Consider the following 16,376-nt stretch of genomic DNA (forward strand, 5'->3'; position numbering starts at 1 on the left):
CTCTAATCCGCCCATGTAAGGAGGACATCTTTCTCTAATTCCCACCAAGGTGTTACGTAGACTATCAGTCCTGAGAACACAGCTACACATGCACATGCATGCGCACACACACACACACACACACACACTTGTAATGATAAATTCAATATTACACTTTATGAATTACACTCAATTTTTCTACATTCCTAAACGGTTATGTATTCTCATCAACCAAAGAAATTTTTTGGAGTTTCTCATCAGGAAAATGAAAGTAGAACATCTGTATCTTCTCCATGAAACCAGTGTTGCTCAATAAAGATATTCTTATATCAGGTGCTAAGACAGACATTTTTATCCACATCATTATAAGAAAAGTGTTCAGTAAAGGAAACATCCAAAGCATGAGGAGAACATTTTTAAAATAATTTTTAACATTGAATTTGACCTAGTTTCTCTCAAAAATGTTGTTCATAGATAAAATTTGAAATGCTAAATCCCATTTAGGAACTTGTGACATCTTTTTTTTTTTTTTTTTTTGGTCTATATTGCAAGAAGCCATCAAGTAAAGTGTACATAGATTTTGACTCTAGATTGTCTGGATTCTAATCTCTACTGCCTAGGTAAGCAATTCTGGGAAAGTTACTTAATCTGCCCATTTCCTTGTCAGTAGAATAAGAATAGTAATAATCCTTTCCCTCACAGAGATAGTGTGAGTATTAAATGAATTAAAAGTGCCTTGTAGATGTTCATATAGACCAACTCAAAATAGCTTTCAAGTAGTACATATTATCTTCATTTCTCCTATGCTTTTACAAGTCAAAATTTCAGAAAAAAAATGTCTTGTTTTCGTAAGTGATATGAAGCCTTTCCCTTGTAAAACAAATACTTTTCCCATTTATTTTCTCCAATAGGCATCTGCTCCTGAAATACCATCAGACTCACTGACCTGGAAAAAGCCTTATTCTCATTTAGATGTAATTCTCCTTTGGAAAAAAAAAAAAAAAAAAAAGGAAGTTATACAAATTTACTTCATTTTTCTTTTTCAATTTACTGCTTAAAAGAAAATGCAATCAAATCCAAAAAAATAATGTTTAAGACACAAATTTATTTCATATAAAGGAAATAATGCTCACAAAGTTACCATTCAACACACACACACACACACACACACACACTCAAAGCTTTCACTCAAAGGACAACATTGACTGCCAAAAGCAACTATCTAGTATTTTGATTACCAAGCTCTCTTTTTTCATTTGTTTGTTTTTTTGTCTAACTTTAATAAGTGCTTTAGTCACATGTATGTTAGGAAAAAGCATTTTATTCCAAATTTCTTCTTTCTTTTGTCCAAATTCTCAAATGATTTGTATATAATTTCTGAACCTGTTCTTTGCTATAGATTTCCCTTTGAAAATTCTTTCTATCACCACTCTTTTTATGTAACACTCTTTCAGGAGATTACCAATGACCTTTCAGTTAAAAGTCAAGTCTTTTTACTCCATTGTTGTTTTTGTTGTTTACTGGGACCCCTTTATTCTTCTCTTCTGACAGCTTCCAACCTCATCCTCCACCCTTACCAAAGCTCCCGTTCTAGTCCCTCCGTTCCTCTCTCCATGCCTGCTCCTTCAGAGAAACAACACACCTATCAGAGCTTTAAACATCACTCCTACACTGACTGTCTCTGGAGTTTATGTACTATCAGTGCTCCAGGGTCATTTTTTCAACTGAAATGGCAATCACCCACTCAAGTCTCAAACGCCTGAATTCAACAACTTCCCTCATCAAAAGAATATCTCTTCACAGTCCTCTATTTATTTGCACTGCTGCCACCATTCTCTGAGCTCCTAATCTTCAAACTGGAGATATGATCATCACCACTGTCAAAGCAAAAACTGCACTGAACAAAATTAAACAAGCAAAGAAGACTTTATTGAAGACTATTACAATAGGAAAGAGAGTCCAGAAGTCAGTCTGAACCAACTTTGCTGACAGAAAAGGTAAGAAGGCTTTTAAGCCCTGGGGTGAACTTGTTGAAAAGTATGATGTTACTGGAGAATGTTAGGAAGAAATCATAGGTCATATGCATTTTCTAGCTGGCTATTTCCAAAGGCAAAATAAACCTCTCCTAACTTGATGACAGGAAGTGCTGATGCAACCTGGAGCAAGGTGCCCAATGAAATGAGGCCCCTACCCTCCCACAGAGACTAAGAGAAGATGTTGCTAAGATGCACTATTTTCATTGATAAATACATTTCAAAGGGTCCTTGAGAGGGGTGCCTGGGTAGCACAGTCAGTTAAGCGTCCAACTCTTGTTTTGGCTCACATCCTAATCTCAGGGTCATGAGATTGAGCCCCATGATGGGCTATGCACTGAGCTCAAAGTCTGCTAAAGTTACTCTCTCCCTCTCCCTCAACCCCTCCCCACTAAATAAATAAGTAAACCTTTTTTTTTTTTTTAGGGTCCTTGGGAAACAAAGTTGGCAAAAGTCTTTTAAAAGACTTACATCTCAAAAGAGCAAAGAAAGAACTTACAATTATAAATTTTCTAAAATAAATGGTCTAAGAAAAGGGAGTCCAGTGGCCTACAGTCAGGAAGAAGTCTGTCAAAGTTTAGTCCTGCTGAAAGGGACCTTAAAGCCTTCTTGGTAAATCATCATCCACTGACAATTACAGAGCTTGTTATGAACACAGCTCTGGGTCATGAGAATTTTAAACACATTATATCTACACTTCCCCTTCATGGCCAACTGTCCAACAGAACAAGCAGCAGTCCAGCGACCTACAGGCTGCCAAGTGACAGTGGTCAGTGCAGGAGAGGGACACTGAGACCAGACCGCACAGCAGGTGGACCTGAGCACTATAGTCTTGGGTTCTGAGAAAACATTAAAAAAAAAAAAAAAAATCCTCTCTTTCTTGGGGGTCCCACCTCCCAGCAGAAAAATAATGTTACCCAGATCTTCAGCTAATAGGACACAGCAAACATTTGATAACACAGATGAGGATTTATTTTTAGCCTTTCAGGAGGCAGATTTCCTGAGAGGAAAAGACTGATTTCCTCTTTTTCAAGAAACTAGAACACAGACCATCAAGATTTAAATATTACCCTAAATGTGGGTGGATGTTGCTCTATTACTCTAAATGTTGCTGGAAAGTGAATCCCAGAATGTGAAATTTCAAGTCTAAATTATCAGTAGAATAGAATTTAGTCTTCAATGATGAGGCCTCGGCATACCTCTGGGCATGAGTTGGCCTCTGAATAAGAAAGGATTTTGTTTTTCCCCTTCTCAGTATCTCTGTTTAGTCAAGCACACTCATACACATCCATACCCACAGATTACAAAAATCATTCATGTTTACTTCTGTGAGAACATAAGAACCAATTTTTTTTCAGCATTCCAAGTTAGGGAACACTGGACATGAAACATTGTAAATTAGAGCAATGTGCTATACAGAACTTTTTGTTCAAATGGTGATGGAACAGAAAATTTGTAAAAGATTTTTAAAAATATGTTTCTTCAAATGTTCTCACATTTTTTTTTCATTTGGCATTGTCTTCAACTCTTAGGAGTGATAGAGAATTACTCTGACTTAAATTTGAGAGAAGAGAGGATTTGGCCTGGCAATGGATGATTTAGTTAATTTGTAGTGTTATGTATTTGTTGATTTGTTTTGCTGTTGGTTGCCACTTCTATGCACCTCTATTTATATACTATAGGAAGTAGGGCATAAAAATATACAAGGCACTTAGCTGTATGTGATGTCACGTTTCTCTTTTATTTATTAGTGTGACCCCAAAAGTGACACAGAATCCTTAGGAACTGTTAAGAAAAGAGGGTGTCTTTATCATAACACATATAACCAAAGCAATGGGAATCTGAGGGGAAAAAAGAGAAAGGAAATAGCTTTAGAAATTGAAACTTTCTTACAGATATGGGAGATACGATTCTCTGAAAACCATTTTCAGAGACAAGAACACAGGACCAAACTAAGCTTATTCCCCAGCCTAATGACCAGCACACTGTGAAGAATGCCGCATGACCCAGACTAGAGTAACTTTTAGTCTGTTTTCTGAGTCCTGTCCAAAGCTCCTGAGGTAGCTTATGGCAGATGACTCTCAAAGGCATCATGCCAAAGATCCCCAACAGCATTTTACTAGTGTTTTCATAAACGGAAATACACGGCCTTCAACAAATTGAATCCAAGTATCTCCTTAGATCCCTTTCCCATTTTCACCAAACTCTCAATTCTAGCCAGACTATTCCCTGCTATGCCTCTCCTGTTCATTTCCACCTCCAGAGCTTTGTTCAGGACTTACTAGCCTGAAATAACTGCGATCTTTCTCATCTAAATCCCACCCATTTTCCAGGCTCTGTTTATCAGTCTGGGTAAAGCCTTTCTCTACTAGTGGGCCTACAAAGTGTCCTTCCTTCTTAAATTCCTAGAAAGTTTTGTGTTCACAATTTTATGAAAGTACCTTTCTTTTTGTCTTGAATTATTGTTTAAATATAGTCATAACTGGGAGCACCTGAGTGGCTCAGTCAGTTAAGCATCAGCCTTGGCTCAGGTCATGATCTCGGGGTCCTGGAATAGGAGCCCCGCATTGGGCTCCCTGCTCAGCATGGAGTCTGCTTCTCCCTCTTCACCTTCCTTTGCTGCTGCTCTTTCTCTCTCTCTCACTCACTTTCTCTCTCTCAAATAAATAAATAAAATCTTTAAAAATAAATAAATAAATAAAATCATATCTGTCTTGTGATTTTTAGTGTGTCTTTTAAACTTGTCTTATAAATATAACCTCTGTCTTTAAAGAGTTCACTGTCAAAAAGCTCCATAGTTTCAGGAGCCATGTTTTGCATCTTCAAGGATACCAATAATGTTTAGTCTTTTGATGCACTGAGAATACACCAGATGATCTATCATCTTCTGGAAGTGGCAAATGTTAATAATAAACTCTGGTAATCCAACCCTCTCTCAAACTCAACACCTAATTCATTTTAGACAGATAAAGATCAATCAGATTTTTCAAGACTTCCCAAAGACGAATTTTCAAAGCCTCTTCTGATCTTTGCTATTCATTTGAAAATTACCTCCACAGTTGGTCTGACTTCACGGAACAACTCCCTGCAGATCCCAGCAAAGTTTTCCCAAATTCCCCTAGCTCAATGGATCTTAAGTATGAGGAATTTTATCCTTCTCCAGTGGGGGGTGGGGTGGCAATATTTGGCAACATTTTTGGTTTTCACAGCTAGCGATAAGCTACTGGCATCCAGTCAGCAGATGCCAGAAATTTTGCCAAACACCCTACAAAATACAAGCCAGCCTCCCTTGACAAAGAATTACCCATCTCAAGAGGCCAATAGTGCTATGGTTGAAAATTCCTGTCCTAGCTAAGATATGATTTCCCCTTCTAGATGCTTAAAGTACTTTGTCTCTGCCTTCCTTATGGGAAATAGTTAATCTTTACTTTGTAAGTTGGTAAGAAGATATCATGTCTTTATCATCTTTTGATCTCCCTGTGCTTGGTACTTAGCACCATGCCTTACAATCCCATCTAGTTCCAAAGACCATCAGCAAAGCCCAGAACAGAAAAAGCAGACCCATAAAATAATAATGTCTAACATTTATTAAAAATTATTGTTCTCTGGGGTGCCTGGGAGGCTCAGTCGGTTGAGCATCTGATTCTTGATTTTGGCACAGATCATGATCACAGGGTCATGGGATCCAGCCATATATCAGACTCCACACTCAGCAGGGAGTCTGCTTGAGATTCTCTCCTATTCCCTCTCCTTCTCCCCCTCCCCCTGCTCTTTCTCTGTCTCTATCTCTCTCAAATAAATAACTAAATCTTAAAAAAAAAAAAAATCTTGTTCTCTTCCAGATACCCTAAGTGCTTAACAAAGATGATCCCAATTAATCCTGAAACAACCCTATGTATGGGCATTGTTATTCTATAGATGGGACAACCAAGGCATTTAAGAAGTTATCTGTTCAAATTCAGTTAATAAATTAAAGATCCAAGATTCAAACACACAAATTCTCACTCCAGTGATCATCTTCTTAACCAATGATTAGTACCATTTGCACTCCATTGTTTGAACAATAATCCTCAAATATAGACCCCAGGAGTTTTGGTAATGAAGTTAGGAAGAGTATGTTTTCAAGTAATAACAGGATACTTTCAAACAAATGTACAAAAGCAGGTTTTTTACCCATTACATTAACCAGATGAACAGTGTCCAGAAATAAAACTTCTTTCTCATAAGCCGCATTTATTATATGCCTTTCACTTTCTGGAAATCATGTTAAGATGAACAAGAAATAGTCCCTGACCTCAAAGCACTCATGTTGTATTAGCAGAGAGAGAAAAGAGATTCAATCCAGTGAGGCTGGTACTCATCTAGACCTATGAACGAGGTGTGATGGGAATGGAATAGAAATAGAGAAAGGCAACCCATCTCAGCCTGGGAAGGCAACGCAGCTATTAACTCTTCACAGAGTAGTAAAAAACATAAAGGTTATACCAGCAAGGCAGAAAGGACAGACCTCGGGATGTACATGCTCTTTGTAGAACTGCAAGTAATTCATCTGGCTGAGTAAAAGTTAAGTATAAATCAGAAACAAGATAAAAACTTTGAAAAGAGAAAAGTCAAATGATGATGCACCTTATTTGTGAGGCTGATTGTAATCCTCAAAACAATGGATTAAGGATTCTTCAAGAGAAGAGTGGCATAGTCAGATTTGTCCTTTTAAAAGGTCACTTGGGCAACAGAGTGGAATATATATTTAAAGAGGACAAGATTAAAGGAAGGAAAACTAGATAAGCATACACTATAGTAATCGAGGCAAGAAATGGTAAAAGCCTGAACAAAGACAGTGGCAGCCAAGGTAACAGGAAGTTCCCTGACAATAAACAGATGTTCTTTACCTGAGTTATTTCCCAAAATTTACAACCCAATACACTTCACCATCAAAACAAAGCACTTAGGCACCCTCATAAATATCTTGTTCTTCAGCTAAACATTCAGCACTTCTGTGATTGCCCTTGGCCGTTGTGACAAAAAGTCTAGATCTTGCTCTCTAAAAAATCCTAGTCAAACCCACATTTTATGAGGGACATGTAAGAATTTAACAGTGGGTAAGCTTTAACAGTGGGTAAGATTCTCAAAGAATAAGGAGAAATCAGCAACAAATCTTAAATTCCTCACATATACCTGACCTACGGTAGGCCTTCAATAACATTGTCTGAACAAATGGTTTAAGAACGTCTTCCTGGTGGTTCTCAATAATATTCCATCTAAGGGGCGCCTGGGTGGCTGAGTGGGTTAAAGCCTCTGCCTTCAGCTCAGGTCATGATCTTAGGGTCCTGGGATTGAGCCCCACATCGGGCTCTCTGCTCAGTAGGGAGCTTCCTCCCTTCTCTTTCTCTGCCTACTTGTGATCTGTCAAATAAATAAATAAAATCTTTAAATAATAATAATAATAATAATAATATTCCATCTAAATCCTTCATACTGTACCTAGAATTCAATTTGTCTTTTATTTTCTATTATTTCTTCACATTTTAAATGCCACATATACATTTATTTATCTTGATTAAGCTTTTTCCAGCTATTTATTTTTAACCCACTGAGCCACTCAGGCACCCCTTTTCAGCTATTTATTTTTAACCACAAATTAAAATTTTCACTTTTGAAAGCTAAAGCCTTAAAAAAAAAAAAAAAAAGCTAAATCACTTCAAAGCCTAATAATGCTAAATGTGCTCAGATATATTTGGTAGAAATAAGTGATAAATCACAGAAACTACTTAAATATGACCACATTGTTTCATTTCTGCCTCCAAAGCCCAAAAGAGTTGACAGACTCTAAGGCCACTGCCTTTCTTCCCCAGGTTTTAGTGTACATATCATTTCCCTAAGGGAGGCCCTTTACAACCCTCTAAGTAAAGTTAGGTACCACTGCTGGTGCTCACCAGCACCTGTACTTCCCCTATCACAACACTTCCCACCCTCAGGAGAATGCTCACTTAATTAATATCCCTCTTTCCCCACTTGCCCCAGAAATTCACTGAGGACATATTCTTAAGTGGCCTTTATCATAGCATTCCCAGAATCAAGCATAATGCCTAACACATATGAAGGGCTTGATAAATATTTGCTTGAATATAACATAATCTACTCATTCATCCATCCAGGCTGTTTATAAGAGATTCAAGGTGGGGGGGGGGGAAGAATTATTGCCAATGAGGAGTGAGGCTGTGTTGTAAGTTAGGAAAAGGACCTACTCTTTCTCTACACATTTTTTCCATTGTTTGTTTGCAGGATTCTTTTCATAATGTGAAGCCTTATTAATTTAAAAAAAAAAGTTTTTTTTAAAGACTTAAAAAACAAAATAAATAAATAAATATCTTTAAATTCAATAGTGAATACTTTTATTCTATTTGATAGATCTCTGAGGGAGAAAACATAGTTGGAAAACAGCACATTTACTGATTCATAAATACTAAGAACCTCTTTATCTCCTCAGTATAGTTAGAGATAATTGTTTTAAAAAATTCTTTCTTGTATGTGTCTCAGTTTTATTTTATTTTATTTTATTTTATTTTATTTTATTTTATTTTATTTTATTTATGCTGGGGATAATAGCATTTGTGCTTTTGTGATTTTGTGCTTTTTTTTTTTTTTTTTTTAAAGTAATCTCTACACCCAGTGTGGAGCTTGAGCTCACATCCCAGAGATCAAGAGTAAATCATGCTCTACTGACTGGGCCAGCAAAGCACTGCAAGTATATCTCAGTTTTAGAACTATCATAGCACTCATATCAATTCTCCAGCGTTCTTAAAGTAGGTGTTCATTTTTGTATTACTAAATGTACTAGGTCAGAAGAAAGCATTTTCTTAAATTACATTGTCTCACTGAATACCCTTCCTAATCCATCTTATCTATAATATTGATCAGAAGTTCTCCATACCTCATCAGTATTTGGGGACATTTTTCTCAACCCAATCAAAAGTACTCAAAGTCTCATCGTATCTGAAAACTGGTTAGGCTTTACTTACTAATCTTTTTCTAACAAAATATAAATGTATAATTCTATCGCTATATGCATCATTAGGCCTATTATGTCCCTTATTAAGAAACGATTCTGTAAGAGTAGTAGTTTGGACTGCAAGTAACAGAAGATATATTCCTTTTAAAAATAAATCAATTTTATTATTTCATGTAACAAGAAATTGGAAGCAGTGTTTCTGAGGGTGGACGCTATGGTGATTCTTTTCTTATTTCCCCTCTGCTACCCTTAGCCTGGTGGCTATTGATCTGAAAGTCCCCAAATGGCATCAGAAGCTGTAGACATCATACCTTCAATCTGCAAAGTCCAGAAGAGAGAAGAGAGTAGTTCCTTTTCTTTGTCGAAATAACTTTCCTGGCCTGAGATAGGGCTGCCTCTGCCTGGAACTTAGATAACTTTTATATCCCTGTAAATTCTCCACTAGGCCAGAAATGCAATATATCCCAGCAACCAACCCCCAAACACCAAGCCAACTCTGGCTCTACACTTGTTTTCTTTCTCCTTCTCACCCCAAACAAGATTGACAGCCAGATACGTTCTGTTTTTCTTTATCCTATAAAGGCTTCCTGCCTCCCACCCCATGTTGCAGTTCTCTAAACGGAGAATGTTTTCTTCAGAAAGCTTTAAGTAAAGTTTTTAGTATCACCTAAATTGTCTTCTTTAATTTTTTTTATCACCTTGGGCTCCTTTTATTAAGAGAGAGGAAAACTTTCTCAGAGTATGCTGGTATGCTTGTTAATGCCCATTCCTTAATGAATCATTGGTAAAGGGAATGGAATTGTCAGGATTATATTTTACTGATCACGATGACACTTGGTGCTAGGGATGGTTCTCCTCCTTGCCCAAGCAAATGGATGCCTAGTATCTGAAAGATCTCAAGGTTCTATTTACAAAAAGGTTGGGAAATAATACAAACTTGATAGCCAATCAGATATGTCAATCCCATAAGTATTTTTCTCCAATTTGCCCCTTTTAGGGAATAAAATCATGATCATAATTTACCCTAGTTAAAAAATAAAGGGCATTTTTTTCTTTTTTTTTTAACTTGAAGATTTATTATAAGTACAAGATTATTACAAGTACAGTAATCAATACAATGTGATATTACAATAAGGAAAGCTATATACACAAATGGAACTAAGTGGACTCAAAGAATAGCAATAAGCACATAACAAGATATTCAATCATCAGATTGATACAACAGGTATATGCAAATTATAACCAGAATTAGGTACTATCACATACCTACTAGAATGACTGAAATTTTAAAATAGTAATGATATTGATGAGGGAACAAAAGGCTGGCTTAGGACAAAGCAAAAGCTGACACCCTGCAACCTTCCCCTACCCCCTCTCCTGGGTGGGATGTATGTGACATTCTTTAGGAATCTCCCAACTATCTTAATGGTAATAGTTTGCTATAAAGGAAAAAACCTTGAAGATGGCAAGGCCTCTGGTATCCAGTATCTTGTAGGTCCTCTTTAGCATATGAAAGTTCTATTGAAACCTCCCTTTTCCTTACCTCCCCCAACCCCATGTACATAACCTACCACCCCTCACAACCCCAGGGCAGCAGCTCTTCCTGCCCACGGGTCCTGTCCCCCTGCTTTAATAAACCACCATTTTGCACCAAAGATGTCTCAAGAATTCTTTCTTCGTCATTGGCTCCAGACTCCACCCCACTGAACCTCACTTAAATTCAAGAACTTCATCAATATCAAGTAAGGTGTGAATATGGAGCATCTGGAAATCTCATATGTTACTGATGAGAGTGTAAAATGGTATAACCAATTTGCTTTGTTTTGGGGTTTTTTGGTTTTGATTTTCTATTTTTTTATTTTTGATTTTCTATTTTTTTATTTTTTATTTTTTCCATTTTTTTAATTTAAATTCAATTAATTAACATATAATGTATTATTGGTTTCAGAGGTATTATTGGTTCATCAGTCTTTTATAATACCCAGTGCTCATTACATCATGTGCCCTCCTTAATGTCCATCACCTAGTCATCCCATCCTCCCACCTCCCACTCCTCCAGCAACCCTCAATTTGTTTCTTATGATTATGAGTCTCTTACGGTCTGTCTCCCTCTCTGATTTCATCTTATTTTATTTCTTCCTTTCTTCCTCTATGATCCTCTGCTTTGTTTCTTAAATTCCACATATCAGTGAGATCATATGATAATTTTCTTTCTCTGATTGACTTATTTCACTTAGCATAACATCTTCTATTTCCATCCACATCATTGCAAATGGCAGGATTTCTTTTTTCTGATGGCTGAGTAGTACTCCATTCTGTGTACAGAATGGAGTACTACTCAGCCATCATATATATATATATATATATATATATATATATATATCACATCTTCTTTATCCATTCATCTGTCGGTGGGCACTGGGCTCTTTCCATGGTTTGGCTATTATGGATATTGCTGCTATAAATACTGGGGTGTAGGTGCCCCTTTGGAGCACTACATTTGTATCTTTGAGGTAAATACCCTGTAGTGTAATTGCTGGGTCATAGGATAGGTTTATTTTCAACTTTTTGTGGAACCACCATACTGTTTTTCAGACTGGCTGCATGAGCTTGCATTCCCACCAATAGTATAAGAGGGTTCCCCTTTCTCCACATCCTTGCCAGCATCTGTCACTTACTGACTTGTTAATTTCAGCCATTCTGACCTGTGTGAGGTGGTATCTCGATGTGGTTTTGATTTGTATTTCCCTGATGCCAAGTAATGCTGAGCATTTTTTCATGTGCCTGATGCCATTTAGATGTCTTCTTTGGAGAAATATCTTTTTATGTCTTCCACCCATTTCTTGATTAGATTATTTATTCTTTGAGTGTTGAGTTTTATACATTCTTTTTTTTATTAAGATTTTATTTATTTATTTGTCAGAGGGAGACTGTGCACAAGCAGGCAGAGTTGCAGGCAGAGGCAGAGAGAGAAGCAGGCTTCCCCGCCAAGCAAGGAGCCCAATGCAGGACTCGGTCCCAGGACCCTAGGTCATGACCTGAGCCGAAGGCAGTGGCTTAACCCACTGAGCCACTTAGGCGTCCCAAGTTTTATACGTTCTTTATAGATTTTGGATACTAGCCCAAAAAGGATATTTTTATTCATTAATTTATTCAATGCATTTAAAACAGCTAAGGCACTAGAATAACTGATAAATATATGGTCTTTGCTCTTGTGAAGTTTATATTGTAGTAAGGGAGACCGACAAAAAATTAGCCAACAGATGAAAACATAATCACATTTGGGAAAAGCACTATGAAAGATGAAACCATAAGTGGTAAGATGATAATACAGGGAGGAAGCACTTTGATTTAGTGGTTCAGACTTCTCTGAGGAGCTGACATTAAGCCTGAAGGATGAAAGGGAGGTGAGTGGAAGATAGCCACCATGAGCAGAAGGAAAAGCATATAAAGGTCTTGAGACAAGGCAGAGGCTATCATATTTGAGAAGGGACACTTCATCTTCTGACTCAGAAGAACGCAAGATGGTTCCAGGTGCAGACAGTAGCAACAAGTTGAGAGGTTCCCTTTGAATGGGTTCTATGTCTTTCCTGAAGCAAGATATTGGGTGATTTACCTTAGTAATTTGCTGCTGATGGAAGCCCAGGAAAAAAACCCTTGAAAAGAAGAGGGGAAGAGGGAGGGGATCACAAAGCTCCTCTAGGGAAAGGAAACTATCTTTTTTCCTCTACCTTTTTAAATTCCCAACTGGGAACCACAGAACAAAAGGCAGATTAACAAAAGAAAATCATGCAAATTTATTTAATCTTAATTTTACATGACATCAGAGCCTTCATAAGGAAATGAAAACCTAAAGACAGGTTAAACCTCAGTGTTTTCATGCCGGGTTTGATGGAGAGTGGAAAGGTATGAGAGGGCAAAGAGGAACTAAGTGCATAAACTGAAGGAAACTTAGCAAGGCCTGTCCATTCAGATCCCTCTCTGTGTGCCTTCTCTTCCTCAAAGATAAGGATGCTCTTTTCCTTTGAGTATAGGGAGGGCACCTCCCTCAGGAAGGTTTTATGACCTTCAGGGAAAGGTCAGAAGGTCCTTCCCATGCATGCTGTTTCTCAGTTCCTTCAGCTTGATATACTCAATAGGCGATGTTGCCAGATTTGGGAGTAGCGTGTCCTGATCCCCACCACTCCTGCGGCAGCCACAGAATGAGAAGCTCTGCACAGCAACCCTCAGGACTCAAGAGGTTAGAGCCAGGGACTTAAAGGTATCAGGACTCTCTCAGGCTTGTCTTTCCGCAGGGCATCAGTGGCTCTCTCTCAGGCCTTCTCCTTGTGAAATGTGACATTGCGAAAGGCAGTTCTGTAGGCAAAATCGTATGATTCTACAAAAAAGAGAAAACAGATGATTCTCTACCACTTTCATTCAAAAAGAAAAAGAAAAAAATAGTTTAACACATCCCGGAATTAATCACTGTGGCCATGACAATGGAGCACTGTTACTGACTCCCTGTGTCACAAGGGTTGGTGTCCATTGTCCAAATGGAGAGGACACGAGGCATGGAGAACAGAGATTACACTCCAGCTCCTCAAAAACACAACTCAGGTGTGGCTGATAACTAAATCTATATTTCATAAAAACATCATTTACCATTAATTTATGTAAATAAACTACAGAAATCCTCTACAATTCCAGTACTGAAGTTCTAACCCATATCACAAAGGAAAAATTGATAAAGCCTTAAGCCAGTCATAGCTTGAAGAACAGTTTCTCCTGTTTGGAACCTGTTCATTCACTGCGCTGGTTCTGTGACACTAATGTCTCTCATTCTGTGTTCCAGTTTATGCCACATCCTGCACCAGACCTTAGAATGTTTCCTCCCATCTCTCTGCAAATGCTTAAAATGTCACACTTTTTTCCCCCAGCTATTGTGGCTCTTAATTGGAAACTCCACAAATTTGTGCAAAAATGGAAGAAGATAAAAATATAGATGAAATCATGAAAATGGTCGTCCTTGATCTTTATCAGACATCATATAATCCACATGAAATTTGCTTGATTTTCATTTAAAGTGTTAATAATTTTTCTAATAGAAAAAGAGCATATGACTAACTGTAAAATTCACCTTCGATTCAGATAGCACCACCTGCAGAGTCCTTATTGAAGAGTAGGAGACAGAACTAAGAGGTCAGATTCTTAGTTACGTTTTTTTTTGTTGTTGTTGTTGTTTTCCGGCCCTGCCTTTACTCTCTGCATTGCAGTCTTCCATAAGCATATTTTCCAGAAAATTTCAATGTCTAGGGCTTCAACATCTCAACTAAATTCACAGACCTTGACATCTAAAGGCTTAGCTCAAAAATGTAAAATAGAATTTAAAGGATTTAAAATATTTTACTACTCATCCTCTTACTCTGCATGACTTTCTTTAAAAGTTAATGGAATTATTTGCAAATTTGGAGAAATGTCAAACAAAACTTGAGCAACATAGAAAATGTAACTACGGACTAGACTGAAGAAAAAAAATTTCCTTTCCTCTTAATTATTGCAAGTTATCGATGCAGTTCCATCCAGTGTCCACAAACAGTTAAACCTTTTAGTTAAAGTATTTATTGGTTGTTCTCTACAGTACATTAAAAATGGTTTCCTACACCTTTAACTGTTAATTAGCTCAAGTATTTGGTTCAGAAACCACAGCTCTGTTTAGTGTGACCTCACTGGTATGGCATCTGGGCAATTATCTTCTAGATAATGAGCCTTTTCATCCATAACAGAACAACAACCTCTCACTTGGATTGCAAAAGATCAGAGCCAATCTGCTGCACACCAGGGTGCCTGCCATCCCCTTTGTATCATACCTTATTTTCAAGCTAACCTTTCACATTTTGAATTAATTAAAGTGTTTTCAGATTAAAAATTAATGAATTCACTTTAGCATCATTTGGGGGGATAATAGGCACAAAATACCATCCCAACAATGTTTTGGATTTTAATACCACAGCCTAAAATAGAAGGAAAACTACATCTCTCACAGAATTTCCGACATGTGTCACAGCCTAGACAAATCCTGATTCTGGTTACTCAGGAAAAGGAAGGCTCAGAAAAGATTCAGTGATACTGTGAGGTAGAGGCTCAGTTTCTCTTTTGATACATTTTAATTACATTCAAAAATTAATTTAGAGGTTACCAAGTTTTCTATCAGGTTGTGATAAGAGATTCCTAACCTTAACCATCAACTGCTCCTATTTATTCATGTCCTGCCTCCTTGTCTCACCTGTCTTTCAACACTAAATGTGTCACCCCTTCGTATGTAACAAAAATTAATATGGAACCTGTTTCTCAAAGGGTCAAGCCCTCCTTCTCAGACATCTGCTAGAACCTCACTTCTTTAAAATGCTCTCTTCCTGAGGAAGCTTAGAATGGGTAGAGTCTGTTAACCTGAAAATAAAGAGCCGCAAAGAGAGGCAAACAAGGATTTTATTTTAGGTTAAAAACTGCAATTTGGGGAGCAAAGATTCAGGGAGAAACCCAAATAGTATCTCACTTATACGGTAAAAACAGAGGGGTTTTATGAGGAAGAGTAAAAAGAGGGCAATCACGTGGATTAAGAAGAGGGGAAAAAAAGTTTTCTGTGGATATTTTAATGAACTAAGCTACTTTGGGTAGCGATGGAATGTAGAAAGGGCCCAGAGTGATCACCTGGGTGGATAAGGATGGGCCCAAGAGACAACCCACCTCAAAATATCCACTGGCCCTAACTGGCCAATGGGCTACTTACAACCAGGTAGAGTTCCCAAAAAAAGAAAACTCCATATGGCCCCATACTTCCTCACCTCCCCTTTTAAAATACATCCCTGGCCCTCTCCTTCTTGCCCACAGCCTCTCCTCTGCAGTCCTGCCCACCACTCCCCTAGGGTGTACTCAATAAACTTTTATCTTCTTTGTTCTGCTTGAGGTGAATTCTTTCACTTCTGAACCATTGGCTTCCACAGATCGTTGCCCCACATTTGGGGGCCCCATCCTACCAGGAGAAGCACCACAGGTTATACATTGATGGACTGCTGATTTTAGCTCAGAAAGTCCGCAGCTGTCAGTCTTGTATTTCTCCTGCTGACTTCTCAGGCAATTGCTTAAAACAATTGCCACATTGCCCAGTCCTAAGGTTTTGGTGCAATTCAAACAAAGGCAAGTAAAGTCATTTCTCTCCAGTGGCCACTCAGACTCCATTTGAAAATTGCTCCAGTCATGTCACTTTTTTACAATTCCATCTAGATCTATTTTAGTTATTCAGATACTTGTTAAAGACAGTAAAGTAGGGGCACCTGGATGGCTAAGTTGGTTAACTGTTTGACTCTTGAATTCAG

The sequence above is a fragment of the Martes martes genome (genome assembly GCF_963455335.1).
Source record: "Martes martes genome assembly, chromosome: 2".
Lineage (NCBI taxonomy): Eukaryota > Metazoa > Chordata > Mammalia > Carnivora > Mustelidae > Martes > Martes martes.